Source organism: Falco peregrinus, chromosome 9, assembly GCF_023634155.1.
Source record: "Falco peregrinus isolate bFalPer1 chromosome 9, bFalPer1.pri, whole genome shotgun sequence".
Lineage (NCBI taxonomy): Eukaryota > Metazoa > Chordata > Aves > Falconiformes > Falconidae > Falco > Falco peregrinus.
The window spans coordinates 14452039-14476868 of NC_073729.1; positions in this window are offsets into that span (position 1 = coordinate 14452039).

Consider the following 24830-nt stretch of genomic DNA (forward strand, 5'->3'; position numbering starts at 1 on the left):
TGTCCCCAGCAAACTTTCAGGAGCACATGTAGATATTTTACGTATGAATTTAATAAACGGATTTCCATCAAATATAACCTGTCCAACAGAGGAACAGCTTGTATAAAGCTATGCACATATCTGCCGTCATCACAGACCACTCGGGCTTTGCTCTCATGGTTACCATGATACTATCACAATCCCTCAGAGTGCGTACTGCCTTCTCTCTCACCACGAATGTCAATTATTAATGCCTGTTCATCATAACAACACATTATCTAGAAATGCTTTCTGTTTCTCCCTGTGTATATATATATATATAAAAACACCAAAAAATCCTCTCTCATAGTTTCTGATACAAAAATGCTTGTAGGAAAAAAAAAAAAAAAAAAAAAAAAAAGCGCGTTTGCAGATGTCCAAAAGAAAGTATTTGCCTCTCCTGGATTAACTGGCCTGCTAATTACCCACAGCAAGTGCGGTGGGTATTTATGACTGGAGGAGAGATAAGCAAGGCAGGTGGGAAATGTTTATACAGGCTAGACAGCTAACTGTTCCTGGTGCCAAAACAAACAGGTGCAGATTTTATTGATGCAACAAACATGGAAACAAAACCAAATACACAGTTGAAGGGGTATATTTCTGTACCACAAAAACAGTACCTACAAAGTTAAACAAAAGATGTTCTGTTTCCTAGTAGAGACACTTTCAAAGTTAGGATTTCGCCTCAACCTTTGGAATTCCAACATGAAGGATTACACCTGGGGGATTTTAAGAAAGTTACCCCACAACAGGTGTTCCAGTATACCTGAAGAAAATTATTTGTAATATTTAGATCACCATTTTTCTTGGTGGTCTGACCTCAGATAGCAACCTGAAGTGTGTTAGTAGCACAGCCAATGGAAAAGCTGCCTTAGCACCATCTTCGCACTCATCCAATGATTAGAGTACACTGGATTATTGGTGCCCCTCCTTCAGGCCCAGAAACACACATCAAACTAAAGCACTAATGTAGATACAACCTGGAAGCTTTTTTCTTTTCTGTGAAGAGAATCCTTTCAACTGTCCCCATGTCACCAATGTGGTTCCCATAGGAGAGCACTGTTAAAGTATGCAAAGTAAAACTAAACCAGAAGATGCACAACAGCTTCTAGTGGTGTTCTGTCTACAAAACCAGCACAGAGCTCATCTGAAGCAACCCACCTCACCTCTAAAAGGGTACAGCATGAACTCTGGATTCTCAGCACCAACAAACTCATTTTATCAAATAATTACTCCACTAAGAAACTTCAATTAAATTTTTACAATCTATTTTGAACCAAATTAATTTTGTCTCCTTTTCACTGCTTTCAAACAACTTAGACCAGTAATTTAACTTCCAGCTAAACTGTTTTTTCTATATAGGTCAATGTAAAGTATTTGTTTGTTAAGCTTATTTTAAGAACAAAATACAGCTAAGAGTAATAAAAGCCATGAGAGTTCTGTGACAAAACAAGCATACCGCCAAAAAAGAGGTGCAACGAACTCTGCTTTTTAAGGCTATGCAAAGGCCTTGGCTGCTTTCTAAAAGCCGTTTGATATGTCTCATCAGAGCAGCTTGAAAGTGGCTGTGAAGGCACCTACAAAAATCATTGAGCAACTTTCCATGTGCAAACCTTATGCATGTTTTTAAAAGTCTTGTATACTTACAGGAAGAAGTATTTCAGAAATTCTTCTGGCTGAAAGTCTGAGGTAGAGGGAGAGGGGCAGCTGTTTCACACTTGAATAATGATGAGATGTGACACAGTACTGTCACTTCTGGGGAGCTGCAGGTTATGGTGTTTCACTGTAAATTACTGTCCAGTTGCATTTCCTGGCCAAAGACAGTCAATGAGATTCAGTCTCCAAGCTGAAACTCTCATTCTGATGAGACCACTATTAAATGAATAATGAATGGAGACAGCTGAAGCAATATCTTCCCATATACCCATTACCACAATGATTACTACCTGCAGCATATTTACTAGACACTTCATTTCACTGGGTATGGAAAGGCCAGACTGAGGAGACCGGGGTAACCTGCTTATGCTGCTGTGGAGCTCTGGGCATCCACCCAGTAACAGACCCTTTACGGTGCTTGGCTATAGAGCAGTTTAGATGGGATGAATAGCTTTCATTTACACTTGAGGAGGTACATGTTCTTTGCCTTTGAATAGCAGAATCACTTCTGAGAACAGTCACAGCTCCGGTATTGTATCTCTATATCAAAAGCCTGTGGCTGTAGGTGTAAGGCAGGGTGGCTGGTGCAGTGACTCCCTAGCTTCCTGTGCACTAACTTCTGCCATTAATCCTTGAACTCCTTACCTGACCCAAACTGCAGAGTACTCTCTGTTTCTGATCTCCCTGCTGCCCATAAACATAATCTTCCCACCCCTAGAGAAGGGAGGGCAGAAAAGACAACTGGATAAACACCAATGCTTCGTTAAACAACATCAGGTTCTAAAAGTATTTCCATAATATATATTCTAAAACTATATAAAAGTATATACTGCAGCACCTGGCTATGGAACACGACAGAACAGTGCAGCTGCTGCCCATCTCCAAGACATCCATGTGATGGGCAGCAGTGGCTATAGGCCCTCCCACGTCTCCCCCCAGCACAGCTTCTTGTAAAACTTGCTTTCTCCTGACTACACTGTCTATAATGAAGGAGAGGAATGTATCCTACAGGAAAAGTAGTATGCTTAGTGTGACAGGTAATTACTACAGTGTGACCATCCTTTATTTGAAATACCAAACACTGTACAGGACCATGAACCCATCGATGGTCTCTGCTCTCAAGACAGTTAAAGTTTAGTTTAGATTTTTGGCTTTCAAGAAACTGCCTTAGAATCATAAATGTTTTCATATATTCATAGTTGTTGTTTTTCATCTGTACTGCTTCTTTATTGTTGTCATTTTTAGTAGAAATATCTGCAAATTTGTCAGAGGTTATTTGCTAATTTTTTTGAACATATTTGCTGATCTGAGAAGTAGAAGATAACTGGTTTAGCTAGTGATCTTAGTAACAATGATTTTTGAGAGCTTTTATATGCAAGTTTACTGCATTTTCTTTTAAGAAGTCTTGCTTGAATCCAAGTCTTATCCAGTATACCCTATCATCCATGAGCATTTTCTAAGTTATTCAAATAAAATTCTCTGTTTTCTTCCCTCTTTCCTTTGCAACTGTTGCCTGTAAACTAAGTAATTTTCAAAAGCATTCCCAGATTCTTTTTCTTGTTGCCGACTCAGTGGTCTATTTTAGTGATTAGTACATGACATCTTTTACTGCACTAATCTATGTGGCCTCACTCCATTCAAACTGTTTACCATAATTGTTCATTTCATACATTTCTTGAGCAACCATCTAAAAAAGCAAATGAGAAATCATTCAGAGCATGCTATCAGCATATACCAGTAGGCTTGCACAAGTTATTTTGTCAGTCACTAAATAAACCAGGAATTATTACATTAGAGAGAAAATCAGAATATCTATACACAACATACTTCATTTGCACCAGCCATCTCCTTTTTCCTACCAGTAGTGCTTAGAAAATGCTTAATTATGACACCTTTAATTTCTTTATGCAAAACAGAAAAGCTGTAGCTTTGTGAATATACCTTCAGATCCCTGTCTGCAAAATCAGTGCTATAGAAGGAATTCCTTTGTTGTCCTGTGCCAGCTAGTGACTATGACAAAGGTAATTGTTTAAAGAACAGACAATGAGCATACAAGTATTTATTCTGTGCAGACTAACTAAAGAATTAGTAGACACAAGCATGTGGAATAATAATTTTTAATTTCTTAGGAAAATTCTACTGAAGTTAATCTGCAGAAAGTTTGGGGAGATCTGAGCTACTATTAAAAACAGATGGCATGACTCATTTGTTAAACTGTCAGGAAGAATCAGGTTGATCTTTCTCTTGTGAAGTAACTCAAAGTTCTCTACCTGCATGATGAGTCAAAGTTCTTCCCTGTACTTCAATTGCCTGACTGAAAGGGCTGTGATATTTAGCTCAAGCTCTAGATGAAGGCACTGTGATTCTTTGCAACTTCTACTTTTATACCCTGAAGAGCCTTTTCAACTTAACTATTGTGTCTATAAAATCTTAAACAGAGTACCTGAAATAATAGCCTACAAGTCAAATTCATGGGTTGTGCATGTTGTCTTGCTGCAGAAGCACATGAGGAAGACCTGCTTGGAAGTCATTTTCCACAGCCAAGCATCAGAACGCTCCCTCAGGAATTTGTATGTGAAATGGGAATAACAAGTCTTGGAGACTGCTGCCATCTAGATAGAAGCAGGTCTGAAACAGATATTTAACCATACCTCATTCTATGATCCATACAAAGATGCTCTCATGCCACATCCAGATGTCAGCAATATCTATCTCCTTGTAAGTTCTTCAGAACTCTCCGGGGCCTCTCTCATTTACTACTTTGGCCACACCATAGAAATACAAGTTGCCTGCAAAGAAAATGCCCATCTTTGCCATAGACGCTTATGTATTAAAAAATGTCATCTACTTTTTCACAAGGTGCCCTAGGGAACATAGTTTCTGTCTGGACTAAGAGACAGAGAGAGAGATATGAATAGTCTGTGGGGGAAGATAATACTCTGTGAAGTGGCACTTTCTCCCTTGTTGAGCAGGATATGTTCACGTGATGTGAAGTTTAGCTCATCATTCATGGGAGACATGGTTGCTGAGACCACGTCCAAGGTAATCCTAGTTACTTAAACACAGCACGGCTGAAGACACACTTTTATTCACATTAGCAGATGGACAGAACCTCCCACTTTATTCAGGGTGATTACAAGTCCTAAAACATTGTGCAAGTAGCCAGAGTGACTTACCTGATTATCAGGCTGACACTGACAAATCAAAACGTTATGGCATCCACTGAAGCTGTCTATGGGCAGGCGGGGGGGGGGGGGACAAAACTAAGACACTATGGAGACGACCCAAGAACATGCAAATCATGTGAGGATAGTACTAGCTAGACTGGCATCATTGCTAGAAATTTTGGGAACAAAAGAAGCAAATCTGTTCTCTTCTACACCTATTATAGGAACGAAATTTTGAGTTTCTCATCTAAAGCTTTCAAAACTAACTTCATAAGAAGCATTACCACCTTCAGGGAGATACATTTGCATGTTATGCCAGACATTTACTATGTGTCTTTGTCAGATCAAGGGTTCTGTAAGCATTGTCGCTTGTGACCAAAGTTCAGACACTTACAGATTTACTGTTTCTTTTGTTTCATATTTTCCAAATCCAATCAGTGCTTAAGGTTCTTTCAAGGCAATATCACAGCTGCCTCTTTTTTTTTTTTTCCCTCATTCTTTTAGTTAAAGCTTATGGCTATCTTTCTAGAAAAAAAAAAAACAACAAATTACTTTTGCTTTGGATCACATTAGGTATCACTGGCTGTAATTGAAAGCACAGCACTTTAAACAACAAGGTTGTTATTCAGGTCTCTAAAGATGAATATAAGAGCACAGATTTAGGCAGGTGTTTTGCATGCATTTCCTATTAGCATAGAATGCAAATATTCTGAATGAGGACTTCATTTTACGTCCTGCATGGAATGAAGTGTATTAATAAGATGTAGCCAGGATGATAATAACTAGCCTAGTCTATCTCCTGTTCTCACAGCTTTTCTCATATTGCCTCATCTATGGCTTTTCATAATAATGCGTGACTTTTCCTACATTAGAGGTAGAAAATATTCAGAATAATTTCAAAAAGTCTTTTCTTCTGCTGATCTTGTATGTAATGATAATTTAATCCTAACCAAACACTTATTAAACAATGCCACTGGCTTTCTGGGCTGCAAGCTCACATTGCCAGGTCATGTTGAGGATCCTGTCAACCAGCAGCCCCAAGTCCTTCTCCTCAGGGCCGCTCTCAATCCATTCTCTGCACTGCCTGGATTTGTTCTTGGGATTGTCCCAGCCCACATGCAGGCCCTTGCACTTGCCGTTGTTGAACTTCATGAGGTTCACGGGGTCCTTCTGTCAAGCCTATCAAGGTCCCTCTGGATGGCAACCCTTCCCTCCAGCATGTTCAACAGCACCACACACCCTGCTGTCACCAGCAGACTTGCTGAGGGCGCATCAATCCCACCATTCATGGCACTGACGAAGACATTAAACAGCACCAGTCCCAACAGCAACCCCTGGGGAATGCCATTCGTCACCGGTCTCCACTTGGGCATCGAGCCATCCACCACAGCTCTTTGAGTGTGACCGTCCAGCCAATTCCTTATCTTCCAAGTGGTCCATGCATCGAATCCACCTCTCTCCAATTTAGAGACAAGGACGTTGTGCTTGACAGTGTCAGGTGCTTTGCCCAGGTTCAGGTAGGTGACGTCAGTTGCTCTTCCCTTACCCACCAACGCTGTAACCCCATTGATGAAGGCCACCAAATTTGGCAGGCACGATTTGCCCTTAGTGAAGCCATGTTGGCTGTCACCAATCACCTCCTTATTTTCCATATCCCTGAGCAGTATCGAGGAGGATCTGCTCCATGACCTTGCTGGGCACAGAGGTGAGACTGATTGGCCTATAGTTCCCTGGATCTTCCTTTTTTTCCTTTTTTAAAATGGGGATTACGTTTCCCATTTTCCAGTCAGTGGGAACTTTACTGGACTGCCATGACTGCTCAAATATGAGAAGCTACCCTACAATTCTCAAAGACATTCAGTTGCTGCAGTTAATAGACTATGTCAGGAATCTCTTATTCAAAAGCCACAGGAACTTGAAAACTAATCTTGCAGTCTGCAATTCCACAAATGTAGCAGGTGCAATGCTCCCTCTCTAAAGCCTCTGCTGTCAAATACAGATCTGTGTAAGTGTGAGAGTACACTGTAGATGTGTACATATACAATAATGCACAAATCAACTTCAGGAAGTAATACAGAAGTCACCCACAGAAACTCTGAACATATCATTACCTCAACATAGAGCATTATGACCTTTTCACTAACACTGCTGGGCTGACACAGACATACATGCACAGAAAATTACCCTGTCTTACCAAAAATGAAGAGAACTGATATCTTGATAGCTAGTTCCATTCATTAACTAACCTTATAACTAAATCCTTCGATATATTATTTGAATTTATCTTTCTTCATTTATTAGATCCCTTTTTTTTTTTTTTTTTGGACCTTATGGTACATAATCCTACAAGTTTAACAACAGTATTTAAAATGAAGCACAAAGCGAACTGTAATTTAGAAGTTAATGTTTCAACAAGTTTTCAACTTGTTAGTTTGCTCCTAGTAATAGATGCATGATGCATGCCTGCAACCATTTTTCTTTATAATGGCCCAAGTACTATGACTTAAATTTTAAGAATACTATATATATATATATTTAAATTTTGCTTTTCCTGTTGCTGCTTCTTGAAGACTAAAAATGGTTGTCAAACTAAAAGTGTAAAAATATATTTATTCTACAGTTTTCATAGATTAGCAGGGGTTCTCAAACTTTTCAAACAGGGGGGCCGGCACGCAGATGAAGTGGCAGTCAGTCATCTGCGGCTGCTTGGTTTCCCCCCCCAAACCCCCGGTGGGGGTGGGGGGGTGTCTGTAAATACCGGGGGGCAGATTGAGGACCCTGGGGGGCCGTATCCGGCCCGAGGGCCGTAGTTTGAGGACCTCTGGATTAGAGCTTGTTACTACTGTATCTACTACAACTCTGAAAGCATACTGCAGCATGACAGAACATTAACATTTTAGTATTTAAGGATGAACTGGCATACTTTGTATACACACGCTTATTTGTTGTGACATGATAATAGGAAACAGCAATTGGTTTTGAAAATTACCGTCTAAAGCTGTGACACTTAAGATGTTTGCTGTATACAAGAGGGTAATATGTTATTACTAGTACTTTGAAACCATAACCATAATATTTAGAAATTTTCAAATGATTACTGTAAATTCAATTTTTTTTACAAAAATTAAACACAGAACTTTAACAAAACTCTTAAAATACAGTTTATGTAACTGATTTCCATTCTTGACAACTATTTCAGATTTTGATGGCAATAAAAAAACCAAGTCATAGTAGCACACATGCAGGCTTTTTGTTGGTGGCAGCAGTGATTTTGCTGCGAGGTATTTACAAACTGGGTAGAGTCATGAACTCTCCTACTATCATGAGATCTTGAGATAAAGTATGAGCTTCCCTAACAATGAGTCAACATTGCATAGATAAAATCTGTAGGCATACATTTCTAAAGAACAGAGTATTGGCCTGACTATATTCCTGAAACCAACAGGATCAGAGTTTGCCAGCACTGAATGCTTCAGAGAAATCTAATAGAAATAATCTAGCAGAAATCTAATCATCTAGTGATCATATTGAGACTGTTACAGCTATATTTTTTATTCACACTATAGGTATTTTTACTTCTCTACTTCACAGATACTGAAATAATCTTCACTCTTCTATTTCCTAATTAAAGGAATGATTACTTTTAAATATCTCACTAGCTTTCAAGATACATCTTTAATTTCTTCTATGATCAGTCCTTTGCCAAAGAATATTTCCAGCAGCAAGCAGTATCTGATGTCAAATAAAACCACATAATAAGCTGATTTATTTTGTGTCTTTGCATCTTAAGTTTTACAGTAGTTCTGTATTTATCTTTTGAAGAGTTGGAGGAGGAGAATATATTTGGGTTTTTTATTTTCTTCAAAAAATATGTACACATACTGAATTTTAAACCATTATCTACAGCAATGACAGCTCAGTTGCTAGGAAAAGTTGTGTTCACGTGTCATAGCATACTGATTGTGGACACATGGTCTTTCCTAGAAAACTTGACTCACAGTCATGAAATAGAACACACCCTGGTAAGGTCTTTGATCTATTCACATTTTCTCCCATGGATTTGTCTGCTTTTCTATTTCTTCAACCAATGTCTTTACTGGCTTAGAGAAATATTCAGGATGCAATTTTACGTCTCCTTTGCTACAATTTTATGTTTGTCTGGCCAGCTTAATTTGCTATATATATTTATATATATATATAAAACATATGTATTTTTTTAAAAAATATACGTCACTAAGTAGATTTCACTAGGATTCCATTTTACACAGGCAAAACCAAGAATAACAGCCCTGAATGCTGTCTGTAATGCTCTTCACAATGTTGCCAATTATTACTAAAAGACACAGTACTGCATATATATGCCCTGAGGGCAACACTGCTCAACATCTCGAATGCTTACTACTGTATTAAAGTAAGGCTGGCTATATCTTCTGCAGCATGCTCTTTATTTTACTCTAGTCATACAATCTGTGCAATTGCTAGCCTAACTGCACTGTTTCATTCAGTAAGGAGCTAACATTCACCCTGGTTACTGTCAATCTAGACTATTGAGTTTTTTGCAGTGCTTTAATTAATCTGTGCATTGCAAACTCCGATTCCGTAAAATATTGGTACAGACATACAAAATAACAGTGTTAACAGATGGTCTTGACTGCTACTCCCATTTTCTGCAAAGGGTGCCAGTGAAAGCACCTCTACTATAGAAAGCATAGGTGCATATTTAAATGTTGGAAAATTCCTGGTGTGCACCTAAAAGTGAACAGACTTGGCTGTGTTACAAACAAAAATATCAAATCAGACTTACTGTCAAAGGTAGTCAGTCTTGTACATAGATTCAGTCTTAAATTTGGAGAGATGAGCAAAACTAAATCTAGTCTAAGTTCAGCAACTTCCAGAACTTTGGGATAACTAACACTGAATATAGATTTTCTTTTCAGAGCCTTGAAGGACAAGCCATAATAAAGCCAGAGAAACACACAGTTTCCCCTGACTCTTCCCCTGCAAAATATCAGCCAGGCTGTTTCACTGATGTGACAGCAGAATGGAGAGATCTGTGGGTGAAAAAAATTACTTTTATGGGAGTTCAAGGCAAAATGTTGAGAACTTCAAAAGAGATTCAAATCTAAAAGTTTTACGTTGTTCCCTGGCCACTGTGCCAAGCCTTTCTACATTAAAGTCAAATGCCTTCCCCATGATTCTTCCTACCTACTGTGTGACAGTTGAGTAAGACTGTGAATGACCCTGGGGGCTGGTGAGTAGGATGTTTTCGGAAAACAAAATGTAAGCTGTTTTGGAAACAATATCCCCCAATATACATATAAGAACGACCCGAAATTGTTCACTAACTCATAGCCAGGATCATCTATTTTCACTCTCCTTTAGCAAAAAGTTACTGAGAAGTAAGGAGCCATGTTACTGTGGGATAAAAGTAATCTGAAGGAGAAAACTGTAGAGAATTGTGCATTTTGGAGAATTCATAAAAGTTTCACACTGGGACAGCTCCTCTTTACAACTAAACAGATATGTCTTCCTATTAAAAATATTGAAAGAAAAGTTTAATTTTCTTTGGAGCATTTTAGAATTTGTCTCAGCTGTCCGCACTCCCCCCGTCCATGTCAGATAAGAGGAGTGGGCCGGGGGGAGAAAAGTATCCACTTGCTGGAAGCTGGGTAAGTGAGAATGAAAGCAAAAAATACCAATTATAATGCAATTACTCTTCAGACATGACTGTACTGGAGTGCTACCCACTCACCAACTGCCCATATCTGTGGGTTGTCTGTAGTTCAGCTTTACTATAGTAAGGAAATGTTGCTTTACTTGGTTAGATAGACTGCATGAATTTAAGTTCTCTTTGTTATTGTAAAAGATGTGTTCCTTTTTAAGCTTCTTTGTTTTTTTTCTTGGAAGACAGATATGTACAGCTAGTTTGACTGACAAGCACAAAACAGATTTATCACTGTAGACCCATTTGGTTTGTTATTTTTATATTTAAATAGCTGTATAGTTAATTTCAATGTGCATAATGTGCTATCTTACAAAGCATGTTACACGAGGCCAAAATGAATCCAGAACTTCCCCCCATCTCCAATAATGTTTATTAGGACTTGTGCATCCATGAATTATTTACATTGAAAAAAAACCAGCCTAAATGAAAGAGCTTTGCAGAATAAGATTTAAATTTGTTAGAGTGCTGGGAACACAGCAAAATCCAAAGGGTCACTCTTAGGCAACTGAGCTAAGTATTTAACTAAGAAACACAGGAGTTTCTCTGATATTGTAGAGCACAAGAATGAGAAAGATAGGATTAAAAAAAGCATTAATTTTTCATATCTTGTCTCAGCCACAGAGTTAGAAAATAGAGACTGGGTGGTTTTTTTGGTTTGTTTTTGTTTTTTGTTTTTTTTTTTAAAGGGGGGGGGTGGGGGTGGGGTGTGCAGAGTGAAAATAGACCAGTTCCAGCAACAAAGAAAGGCAGGAAACTACAGCTCTTCAGTTTTAGTCATTCATTCATCTGCATGTTCATCCTCCTGTGGGGAGGACAGCACCCCCTTCCTTCCTTTACATTTTCTACACAAGACAACCTATAGGTTTTCTCTTTTTCGATCCCCTCTGTTACTTCATACAGTAACAGTAAGCTTTCAGAAGACCTGTAAAAGATGTTTCCACCCCAATAATACTTAGTGTCTGACAAGGTGCTTATAAAAAGGAAAGGGCAGCATCTACTAGAGAACAATGTAATCTGCTTAGGTGTGAGGATTAGAAAATTCATTGTGCTATAAGCATAATGAGCAGGCAGTCCTTTCAGTAGAACTTGGTGACGTCAGATATGGTCTTTTGAATGTTGGCAGTTGAGATTATCTACATTATTCCGAGTTTAGAAAAGGACCAAAAGTTATTTGATCTGCATAAAATGTCCCATAAATTATTTTGTTGACCTTTGAAAATATATAATTTTAAAATGCTATAGGTTTTGGTGATCTACCTCAAGGAAAGAGAGGTCCATGATTCAGCACTAGACTGCAGCTGTTATTCACTGTGTTCTAATTATTTATAATTGTATATCTAGAGTGAAATTTCCTCCATGTAGGTTGATAAAGCAGATATATAATCATTCTCCTAAAAGATATTTTTCTTATATAGATCTATAAAATATGTGCCTTCTTTTTGTAGAAATGTTTGTAGCTTCACAAAAGAAGCAGATCTGTGATTTTTTTTATAATCAAGCTTTATCAAACCAACTAGTCCTAATGCTACAAGAATTATTTATTTTTAAAAAGAGAAAAAAAGAAGGAATATGTATCTGTAGTGAAAAACACAGACATAATTTGAAAAGCAGAGTTAGTTAAATCCTTACAGACAGTTAACAAAACATGGCCTTGGGAAAAAGAATAGAAACAATAGGTCAAGCTAAGTAACAAGATAAGCTCAGGCAGAACCTAATGGTTAAGGAGACTAAACAGAAAGTTACTGAAACTATGTGTGAACTATCCCAATTAGCATACTAATTGATCCATCCTCGAGCAAAGAAAGCCTCCAACTCACAAAGCTCCCTTCCCACAGAACATGCCTGGTGAAAACAGAACACTGTACCTTTAAATGGAGATGAGGCTTGTAAGAACTAATAAGAATTAAGTGTGACTAAATGTAATTGTAAACAATTGTTCAACGTGTAAAAATATTTTACTATATGTCAAGAGGTATGCTAGCTTTTTAGTTTGACCACGTAGAACCTACCTGTGCCCAGACATGCAATAAATAGGTACCTCAGCTCTGTGTATGGATCAGTTCTTACACATCAGATGAAGCACCCAGATTTGGGATGACACCAACATCGGGGATTCCATAAAAACGCTATGCAGACATCTTCGGGATTTTTAACTTATAGCATAACAAGCAAACATAGAATCATTCAGGTTGGAAAAGACCTTTGAGATCACCAAGTCCTACCGTTAACCCAGGGCTGCCAAGTCCATCACTAAACCATGTCCCTAAGCACTGCATATATGCATTTAGTAAATACCTCCAGGGATGGGGATTCCACCACTTCCCTGGCTAGCCTGTGCCAATGCTTCAAACACACTTTCCAAGAAGAATTTTTTTCCTAATATCCAATCTAAACCACCCCTGGCATAACTCGAGGCCGTTTCTTCGAACAGGATAGAGTATAAAATAGAAGTTAACACAAAAAGAACTAAGAAATAAAGAGGAGGTACATCATTTTATGAAGAGAAGAGAGAAGAAAGTAGCCTGAAAAGAAACACAAAAGAGAAAAAAATTCACAATGGGTGGACTTGATTCCCTCTTAATCAACATATTGAAAGCAGCCTTAACAAGCTGATCAGAGTGGAGGTTTGTCATAAGTAAAGGTTATCTTAAAAAGCAAAGCTGAATCATTTTTGGTTCCACTTAATTATTAAAAAAATAAATAAAAAATAATAAAAAAAAATACGAAAGGTGTTTACCATGACAGAATTCCACATCAGACTAAGCAAAAGGAAGAAGTCATACTTGTATGTCAGTGTGCCTAGTTCATGCAGTAAAAAGGTTGTATTTCTGTACTAGTGCTGATCTTCTCAACTGCTTCTTCCATCATATGAATCATCAATGACATAGATCTGTATTTTAAAGGAGTTATCAAAACATATTTGCAAAATGACCATCTCTAAAAGATCATCTTACATATTGATGAAGACATTCAGACATGATCCATGTCCTGACCTAGGAAAGTTATTAGTTACATGCTTAAATGGAATTGAGCAAATCTGAAATAATTTCTATAAGATTATTCATACACTTAAATTTAAGTACTTCACCAAAGAGAAGCCTAAACCCCCACGTAATTCTCTGCCTCACATCACTCTATTTGTGCACGCTGTAAAGCATCACCCACTTTGATTTTGTTATTTTGACTATTTGTCAACTGGTCAGGTCCTTTGTTGATATTTCAAGTATTGCTTCTTCACCCTGTGAATTCAGGAAAGTATTCTGATTTGCATTTATACTAGTTCATATTCCAGGGGAAGGTAGCAAAGAAGGGTCGGCCAAAAAGTTAAATGACTGAACAGTACTCTGGAGATGTGTTTTGTGTTCCACCACAGACTCACAGTGGGACTTCAAGGAGTTAAATATTGCAGCTGTTACCTTTTAGGTACCTTGCTACATGGTAGGGAAATGACACTATATGTAATTAATAGCTAAATTACTTAACTTCCTATACGATACACAAGAAGAGTTAGCAATGCTAGCAAAATTAATAAAATTAATGAACCGCTCACCAGAAAATCCTGTTGTTCAAAGAACATGTGAAAGCTGCATGTAAAAGGGGTGTGGACTTGCATACCTCCACCTTGAGCTGTGGTATAGCTAACAGCAATTTCTTCCCAGTACAAAATCTACATCTGCAACACCTCTCCTGGAGTCAGGTACTCCAGTGACTACTCTTCAGGACACAACAGAAAACAGACAGCATTACAGTGCATCTCTAAGTTATCTGATTGTATAACGGTTAGGAACCTCACCCACAATTTGACACAGGTCCAGTTGCATCAGGTCAATAAGACCTCAGTTTCAATGACCTTGCAACAAATCACGGAGAATGTATCTGTGCCTTGGTGAGACAAACAACAGGTAGTTACTTGCACACATAATTGTTGAGAAGCATCTACGCAATGACTAAGGCCAAGCTCTTGTTAACAGAGAAAAACATTGCCAAAACAGTGCCTTCAGTATTATTCTATGTTACTGAATGAAAATAATTTTAAATCAATAGCCATTTTGAGTTGTACTAACCAGAAAAAAAAAAAAGGAAAAAGTTGGGAAGAAACGTATTTCCTGATTAACATTTTGTTTACTGCCCAAAGGCTGATACTCTGAGTAAATCTGAAAGTTATTCTCTGAAATGGTTGGTTTATGAACAGTGAACTGTAATGGGCTAAAAGCTCATCATTTTTCATACTTTGTTTAAGAGCTTTAAAACTATACAATTATGCATATTGTAGCTGTTAATACATATATACATGGGAAGCTAAGATTTCTGTTATCTACAGATAATCTAATAATTTAAAAGTATAAAAGTTGATCTGTTGTTTTTCTTATCATACAGAGCTTTAGGGTTTAGAATAATTTAATAAAGATTTCAGATGAAGCTGGAATAGTTGGTGACTCATAGGTCATCAGTGGGTGGCAGGTGAGGGAAGGGAAAGCCTAAAGCAGTTAAGGTTTTAATGAGATTCAGAGATAGTTTTCAATTCACAACATTATTAGTTATTATTTTTCCTGTTATTTTAAACAATACACAATGTTAAATATATTCTCTTTCCTGAACTTTTGTTAATTTGTTATTTCCCTTTTCTCCAGAGATTTTCTAAAAAGCAAAAAGATTCTATCAGTTTCAAAAAACTAAAGCATTAGTAAATACAATGAAATTTTAGCCATAATGTTATTCCTAAAAGGGAGGACTTAGGAAAAAAAAATATAAAAGAACAGTTTCAGTTATCGATCTTGATTCTTCAAACTTCACAAACTTTGAGTAAAAAAGTTACTATGGAAATATCATAACAATTTTAGTGATACATCGTATCTTATAGAGCATGTATTTATTTAGAAATGAGCTTGTGAAGAAAAGCCAGAATTTGATAAGCTTCTACAATTTCCAGAATAAATTCAGCTGAATAAGTTTAACCATTTCTTATTTCAAGAAAGCTGTCTGCCCCTGTTCAGCTGAGGTTTCATGACAGGAGTAGGATTCAGACTGTTGGATGTTATGTTTTAATGTACCCGACACTTCTACCTGAATTATCTGCAGTGCAACCCCAGCTGAATTGCTGAAGCTGATCATTTTCTTGTCATTTGGTTTCAGCCCTAATCTTATGATGGGGAATCTCTCGTTCTCTCACCCCATTGATGGGAAGCAGCCACATCTATAGCAACATTTCCTTCAGAGAGGTTAATGAATGTATGAGTCAGTTGGACTGGCTGAGTAACAAGATAGTGAAAGGAACACGCAGTATTATCCCTGATGTCAAATGGAACCCAAAGATAAAGTTTAGAGAGTTTTTGACTACATGAACTTTTTTGAATAGCTTCTGGTCCTCACTGTTCATAGGCCTATGCCCTTACACAGAGAAAAAAACCTGGCTTCATTTTTTTTCCCCTAGGAACCTTCACTGTCCGCTAGCTGGACGTCCGATTCATTTACTTCTCTTTTAAAAACCATAAATAATATGGCTCTGGTATGCTCCATTCTTCTTCCACTCTAGTCTAAGAAGAACTACCTCTCCAATCTATGCTGTTATTCTTTGCCAATGACTTTAAGGAGCAACCATGACCTCTCCTCTTTACACGCAGGAGCAGCAGAACCTCTTGTGCTAAGCAGAAGGACTGGAGGACAAAAAACAAATAGAGCCCACACGCTGCCAAAATCAAATGTTTCATAGAGCATTTCATTATCAAAGAAACAGAGACAAGGCAAAAGCAAGTCTGAAGATCTGTCCATACACACTTCTGTACCCCTTTTATTTTCACAAAATTTAAAAAGTGCTGAGATTGAAATCTCTTTAACTCAACTCTCTGCCTGACAGTCTGGAAAGACATTGTTCTCTCCATTTCTAGTTGCATAGGACTGTGATCTACCTGAAATCCTCAGTTTCTATCAACATCTAGAAGAGATATGGTTTCTTATACATGCTCTGAATAAGGGAATAAATAGTGTTTCTTACTACAGTAAAAGAAACAACCAACCAGCCACCAATGCAGTAGCACCACAGAACTGTACTACCTCATCCAGAACATGTTCTGCAGGACTGACAGCATAATATGTACAAGTTTGTTATTCCATCCCTCCTATTTCATAAGGAAACACCCCGATTCAGCAGCAAGATCACAGTTGGATGCTATATTCTCCTGCAGCCTCAACATTTATTAAAGAATTTCCATAGCGTGTTGAATATCACCCCTGAATTGAATAGAGGCAGAGGATCATTACAGTCTACAAGACTAATCTAATGGTTAAATCTAAGTCAAATCCTGAAAAACTCTAGAATTTAAATGTAGCGTGTCATAATTTTTATTCTATTAATAACAGTCATATGAAGATTCTCTTCCAGTGACCTCACTATGACTGCATATTGTCATATCGGTGCACTGAGAGAAACAAGACCATTACAGATTGCAAGCAAAGACAAGAATGTGCGAACATATTCATCCTCCCTGTGCTTCCACATTAGCATCTATGGTGTCTCATACACAGACTCTAAAGGCAAACCTTAATGAACTTCATGTTTTAAGATCTCTAATGTGAAACATGACTGTTCTTGGTCAATAAGGCTGACCCCAATGCACAATATTTCATAAAGACCCTAGAGGCAGTGCAAGTCTCTTGAATTCTTACTTTCTTTTTCTGCAGAGCTCACACTCAGTCATTTCAAAGAACACATTTTCCACATAGCTGCTTCTATGCACGTACAAGTCTCTTATGCAGGAAACACAAAGAGCTGTTCTCCAACATAACAAAGCGAGACTAGAGATTGCCTTGACCTGGATTTCATTAACAAAACCTACAAATAATTCATTAACTATTAGTATAAATTTAAAAAAATAATGCTATTAATCAATGATTTGTTATTCTTACCATCACTGTACCTAGGCCAGGAAATGAATATACCATTTTGCTAGGTATTGTACACAGTAAAGAGTTCCTTCTCTTTTAAACAGTAAAGTATTTGAAATTTTAAAAAGAAACAAAGGAAATAAACAAAACAAAAGGAAGGGGGTGTAAGATTAGTGTAACAAAGCTATTCAGCATGACAGGTAACTAGCTCAGTACACCAGGGATTTTATTTGTGTACACATGACAGTGAAGAAGCTCACTGAACCTCAAGTTATTTACAGTGACTTTATGTGAGATTAGAGTGAGGCCCTTCAAAAATATGCATGCTATTCAATTTCTAGGAGACACTGGTAAAGAGGTAGTTTTGCATACAAAGTCTCAAACAATTCACTCACTAGGGAGCCAAGGCTTAATTTATTGCAGTGAAAGAAAGGTTCTACCAGTTAAGAAGAATCCCAAAGCAACCACTCCTTCTCTTTTTCCTGGATATGTGCCAGTCTACCCTCTGCCTCCAATTTTCAACATAGATTTAGCAAGTCTGGGCACTAAGGCAGACATAGGAGGCAAAACACCATCCCAGGTACTCTCCAATGCATATTGTGTTTTATAGTGACCTATGAACTCAGGGAGATTATTTTTCCCTCCACTGTTGTTTCTGTGTACTGTACTAGGGGAACAAGTGATCATAATGAAGTGAGAGTCAGATCCTGAGATGGTATGAATCACTATATAACTCATAGCAGCGAATAAACCAAGAGAAGAATACGGTTCTCCATAGCTTACGTTGCTTCAAATATTCCTCTGTTGATTTCATTGCTGAGCATCCCTTGCTCATAAACTCATCAAGCTAGGAAATTCAATAAAAATTCTTTTAAAAGGCTACTTCAAAGCTAATAGGAATCTTGTTCACTGGTACCTTTTTCCAGGCTCAGTTGGTTCTACCAAACTATTGCAGAAACCTCAAAATGAGGTTGTTTTTGTTTGAACCTAGTTTCCCCTTCCCCCTTTCCTATCCTTCTCACAAACATGTGCAAAATAAAGCTCCTAGAGTTCTTTCTCATGCTTTCTGATGGAGCTGGTGCTAAGTTTATCACATAGAGCTCGAGCTGCATTTTCTAGTTCTGAATCATACTACTAGGTTTTACAGTAGCAGTTAGAGTATCCCTTTCCCTCTTTCTGGAAAAAGTATGAGATTCAAACATATTGAATTTATCCCATTTCCAAGAATCTGACTAGATTTCAGCCTGTAGTTTCTACCATAGTAATTATCTCCATATATTTTGCCAAAACTTCAGCATTTGCTTGCACCTTTCCCTTAAGCTGGAAATGAATACTGAGCATGCAGCATCACCTTAAAATATGTTTCTGAAGCATGGGAGGAATTTTAAGATCTGAAAATGAATAAAACATGGAAAATATCTTGAAGCCAAAATATGATGACAGAATGACATAGTGACTGCGTCATAAGTTGTTTGTTTGGTTTTTTTTATAGTTAGAGCTGCCAGTGTTCACTCTTCCAGAGATTTGATACGTGTTAAATACAGCAAAAAGATAAATCTTCAGTAAGTTTTTATAAAGGATGTAACTTTCTCTTAAGAATTAATCATTCATGATTTACCTTGAAATAAACCAGATTTTGATACATAGTACAAGTATAGGAAAATTCTTTCAGTCCTCACTTTCAATAGTTTCAAGAAAACTTCTAAATGATCTAATTTTAATTCCCAGTGTGTAAGATGGAAGTCAGAATAAATTCTGAGCTTCACGCTTGTAGTAGGTTGGCTCCAGCCAGCCATTAGGCACACACTTAGTCACTTCCTCCCAGCAGAAGAGGGAAGATATTGGAAGAGCAAAAGTTTGAAAATATTCGTCGATTAATAGACACTTTAATTAAAGTGAAGGAAAATGAGCAAAAAAACTCAGACAAAACTGAGCAATTTTGATTATTTTCCTTTTTTTTTTTATTTTATTCTAAGTAGGCAAAACTCTAAAGGTCAAGAGAACTTGGTTCAACAAGGGTCTCAAATTTTAGACATATCCAAATGTCAAGCAAGCTGGTACTTTACATATGGACTATGGGGGAAATGGATAATTAGCAACAGTTAGAGTGCTGTGCTGGGCATGTTTTTAATCAAAAAGTAAAGAAAAAAAATGTTTTGTTCCTAAAGGTAAGACAACTGCTTTTCAAAATCTGAGCCTGAAATGACACACAGAAATCTATGATGAAAAGTCTCTATCCTTTATACAGTTTTCATCACAGTCCTCTCAGTTTTATACTTTCTTCTATTCTGTCTTTTTCCTTCTCTTCCTCCTACCTCATCTTTGATTTTCTCTCTCTTACCTATAGCCACTCTTTACAGTTCAAATTCTCATGGCAGAAGATGAGAACCCAAGTGCAATTCAAAGCATTAATTCAGAGTCTGATCTCATAGGATCTTCGCAGACATCAGCTAGCCATGGTGGATTAACGTTCAAACTAACACTTAAACAGTTACAGAATAAAACAATGACCTACAATATCATCTTGTGCTGAAGACCAATAAAGCTTAGTTAAGTCTGGCAAAAGATGGAGTACTTGCAAACCACAGCAACATCAGGGGAAATAGTTATTTTATCAATCACTGATAGATCATCTAAAAAAAAAAAAACCCAAAACAAAACCAAACACACACAAAAGAAAAAGAGGTGGAGAAGAGGGAAAGCTCAGATGCAAGGAGGTGGTGAAACAAGGTAGCAGGAACACATAGGCTGTAACATATTCTTTGGAAAATGAAAGAGGAAACAATTCAGGCTCCTTGCTAGTGGGACAACCCCATCAAAGCACAAAAAGCAATCATGTAAAAAAACTATATTTGAACATAAGGTGCAAGCTCCTGACTTATAAGCTGATTCTGTTTCTACTTTTACGCATAGCTACATGTACCATCTAGCAGGAGCTTCACAGCTCTTACAGAATTTTGCATCCCTTTTTATGTCCAAAGTTATATATACTTGGACCCTGACAACAAAGCCATCTTAGGGAGTCCTTGCCACCATAGTTAGCTACTCCTTTCATTCCTTCTCCTCAGCTGGCACAATGTTAAATGGAGCACAGTTGCAAGTCACTAGACTAAATACCTTTTGGATAAAAATGACCTTGCAAAAACAACCCTTTAAAAGATCCCTTTAAACCAAATCATTTAATCATTGATCCTGTTACCTGAATGGCTTTCCAAACTATTGTTTCACTTGGCAGGGGGGGTGGGAATACAGAATTTTCAGGTGACAGCAAGTACAAGCAGGTCTTGGATAGAGGATACAGCTTTTTGAAAAGCAAATTTCGGTCAGACTCCCTGCACTGTGACATTATATTTTAGAACTCAACTTCTTAGAGACAAGCGTGTCTTCACAGAAAAGCAACTGCACTAAATAAAACATCATTAACAAAGCTATGTTTTTAATATAGCTAAACAATAAAAGTTACATCAAATACATTATCATAAATGCTGAAGTCAAGCATCATAACAAGTATCCATGTAAATTAAGAACTTTAACAATCTCTGAATTATATGTTCTTTGTACTTTTACAAAGAAATTGTTTTCAAAGATGAAGTTGATGTTTTTATTTTAATACAGATTTTTTCTGTTTGTAAATACAAACAGTTTTTAATATTTCAGAATAACATTTAATCAGGCTATTATAGGATGTATGTTATCCTTCAATGTTTTCTTAAAGATCACAGTTTTGGACTATACATCTGTATGTGCCGTATGACATGTATAGAAGGAGGAGAAAGTCAAGAGTTCTTCCCTGTGATTCTTAGCAGACATCCCTTTCCTATTCCTTAAAAATAATTAGAATACCTTGTCTACTGGGAAAAACACTAATTGGACATATCTGCCACATTGTGCCATGTCACAAAGTGAAAAATCCTCACTAATGGTTCCTGAAACGCCAATCTGAGGTAGGTGGCATTAGATGATTCACAGAAGACAACCATCTCTGTAGATTAATTATTTTTATTTTGTTCAGACTTTGCTGATTTATTTTGAACTAGTCATTGGGTAGTTAATAAATGTCATTCACTTCATTAAAAAAGTTCTCATCTGTTGTAAATAATAATCAAAGTACATGTAGTAAGAGAGTGAAAAAAGTGCTGTCTATAATGCTCTCTGCTTAGTATTACAAACCACTATGAAATCAAGCTTTGAAATGGTACATGGACTTGTCAAGGAAATTATGCTGAGCTACACTTCTCTGATAATATGGAGAAACTTGCATTCATATAGCAAAATAAAAGAAAAAAATCAAAACAACCCTTGATCCTCATATGTCAGGTGGCTGCAGTAAACAATTGGTCATGCAGCAGAGGCAGGCCATCACCACTTCCAGACTGAGGAAGAAATAGGTGGAAGAATTACTAGTCTGGGAATCACACTCAGCTCAGACGTTGAGCTGCACAGGAAGCCATATGCATATGCAGACAGACACAGCACTAACAGGGCTTGGAGCTGATGGAAAAGAATTCAGGCCTCTCTAGAAGGTATTTGCCCAGTAGGTTAGCAGCAACTGCAGAGTTTTCAAGAATGTAACTGTTCTATTGAGACAATATAAGTACTTAACCCACTTTCACAGCCATCTGTAAACTCTTTCACTGACCAGATAGCTGAACCTTTGAGAAGTTTAAGGTCCAACACACAAACCAGAAGTCACGTGCAAGACAGAAGTATAGCGAGATAACTAGACTCTTAGCTTTATATGATAACTTGCACATGGAAGACAATCCCACAATACATGGCTTCAAAAGTGAAACTCATTTATGACTTTTCAGCTCTCCTATCAATTTTATCCCTGCAAACAGTTCTACCTCCTCACTTCTGCCCAAACAGTTGGTTTAGACCACATGGTTCACTATAAGCAAGCTTGCTTATAGCCAGACTTTAAAAATATACAATAAAATTATTTTTAATTTTTTTTAAAAAAAAATTGGGCTCCATCTGACTGCTTTGGGAGAGGGTAAAGATCACACACTGGATTTTTGATCACCCCAGAGTAATCACCATAGAATAGATTTACCTCCCTGCATAAAACAGAACATTCCCCAAGTCTAATCTAACCCTACTGGGGAGAGAGAACTAGGAAAAAATTAACCATTTTTAACATGTAGTCTTTTTCTTTGCTGTCTAGAAGGGGCTACCCTGTTATAAAAACATTACACTTTGTTGACATTTTATCCTGTGCATCACAGTTCTGTCTTGCTGAATGACCTGCTACTGGCTGCAGATGTTGTGTACACTGAAGGTTGCCAATACCATAAAAGTGAGACTCGGTTATGCATAGTATCCACTGGGAAGCAATACTGGTGCAGGCACCACCAGGCAGCAGTGATTCCCTGCTGTCAGTTCAGACAGCCCCTGGGGCCACCAAATCCAAGCGAGCTAAACCAGTCAAGGATCAGCCAAAGCTACACTAATTGTCCTGGTTTTATTGCAGTGCAGTAAGCCAACTCACAGGGAAAAAGGTAGGAATTCAGTTCCAAAGCCACACAACATAATTCAGAGACAATCTTCAATTCATTTCTTATTTTCTCTTAATAAAATTTCTCTTAAAAGATGCAATTTAACTCTCAGGGATTAAATGCATTTTACTGTAACTAAAATCCAAGATAAATCACTTTCACACTAAATGGCTGGCAAAACATTTCTAACTTTTATGACTAGTGTAAACTTTCTCTAAGGAAGGAACACTTCACGGAAAAATTTCTCAGTTACACTAGCGGAAATGAAGTGTAAATTCATTGTTTTCCTTTGCCAAAGACAGCATACTACCTGAAACTGGGTAGGACAGCAGAATTATGCTCTCATTTTAAGTGAAATAATAGTTTGATGCTGTTTTTCTTCAGCCCCTCAAACTGTACTAAAATTTTTCTCCTCTAGGTAGCGAAAAATCCACTCACAATTATGGTGTTCCATTTTGGCAAGGTTATTTCCTATACATGCAGTATTTGTAATGGATTTTTTTAAAATAGAACATTATTAGTAAGAAAAACTGTTATGAAATACTAATAAACTTGTTCTTACCTCTTTGCTCAAGGCTGCCCTCATACCTTAAATGCTTGTTTTCAGACTCTAAAAATAAGAGAGAGAGAATACTTTAACAAAACAAAATTAAAATATGTGTCTACTATTTGATAAGCAAAATTTGCCATAAACTAAACAGATACAATAGAAGCTATATGACATTCTTACAGTGGAATTGTATATTGCTGGTTTCTGTATATGAACTGGAAAACAAAAATTAAAGGAATTATCTTTAGAGAAATCAATCATCTCAAAGGACTGGTGGTAAAATACTAAACCATGTAATACAAGAAGTAAAATAACTCAATACAAAAGTAATGTACTTGCTGTATAACTTTAATAGCCTTAAGAAAGAAATCTTAATACTGACATTTTATTAGATCTGCTTAACACCTCAGGATTTACAGGTAGCCAGCTTACAGTACGGAATAAATCTTATTCAACGTCTAGATATTAAAGTAGAGAGAAACAAAAATCTTCTTGCATCAGTGAGCATGAGTGAGGCTAACAGCAGTTGCATGCTGTATTTGGCAGAAGGCTATCTTTCTTCCTCTAATCACTAATATTAATACAAATAGTGCACCCAGCTTTTTTTACCTGAAAGGTAACTAAATGAGCCTAACACTCTACCCTCTTGTAAATTCCACTTCAGAGTTGAAAAGTTAACTGCTTCTTTATGTTCTCTTCTATGATTACTTTTCCTTCTTCTGTATTTGATAGCTTTATTTTGTCCTAAACTAGGCTAAAACATTATGAAGCATAACTTGTATAGACCTTGTATTTCAATAAGACCTAGTATAAAATATAAAAAGAGTCTATTAGCATTCCTACTTCCACCAGGTTTCTTTGCAGGCACTACTTGGTCCCTGGATTATATTTTGTATAACACTATGTGTTGGTGCCACGGGCCATGATTACCAGTCTACAAATTAGGTACCTGTTTTCTAGATTCTGTGCCTGACATTAGTTTTGTCTTCCATTAATATGAGTTCTGCTCTAGCTTGTACCTTTACAGTACCATCACTTTGTAGGTGAAGTACCATAAAACCCAGAAAGAGCTTCCTCTTAAAACAATTGGTGAAGCAACATAAATTTGGATCCTGCGACATGTTAAATAACTACAAATAAGATAAAAGCAATCTCTTATCCTGCTGTAAAGAAAACGAAAAGGAGGAAGAGGCACAAAAAAGGGGAGAATGGGAGGGAAGGGGAAAGGGGGGAAATGGAAAAAAAGGGAAGTGATACCTTTTCTGTTTCGGGTGTCCAATATAAGAAATAAGGGAAACTAATTCAGAATCTATGTGTGACTTTCAAGATAACCT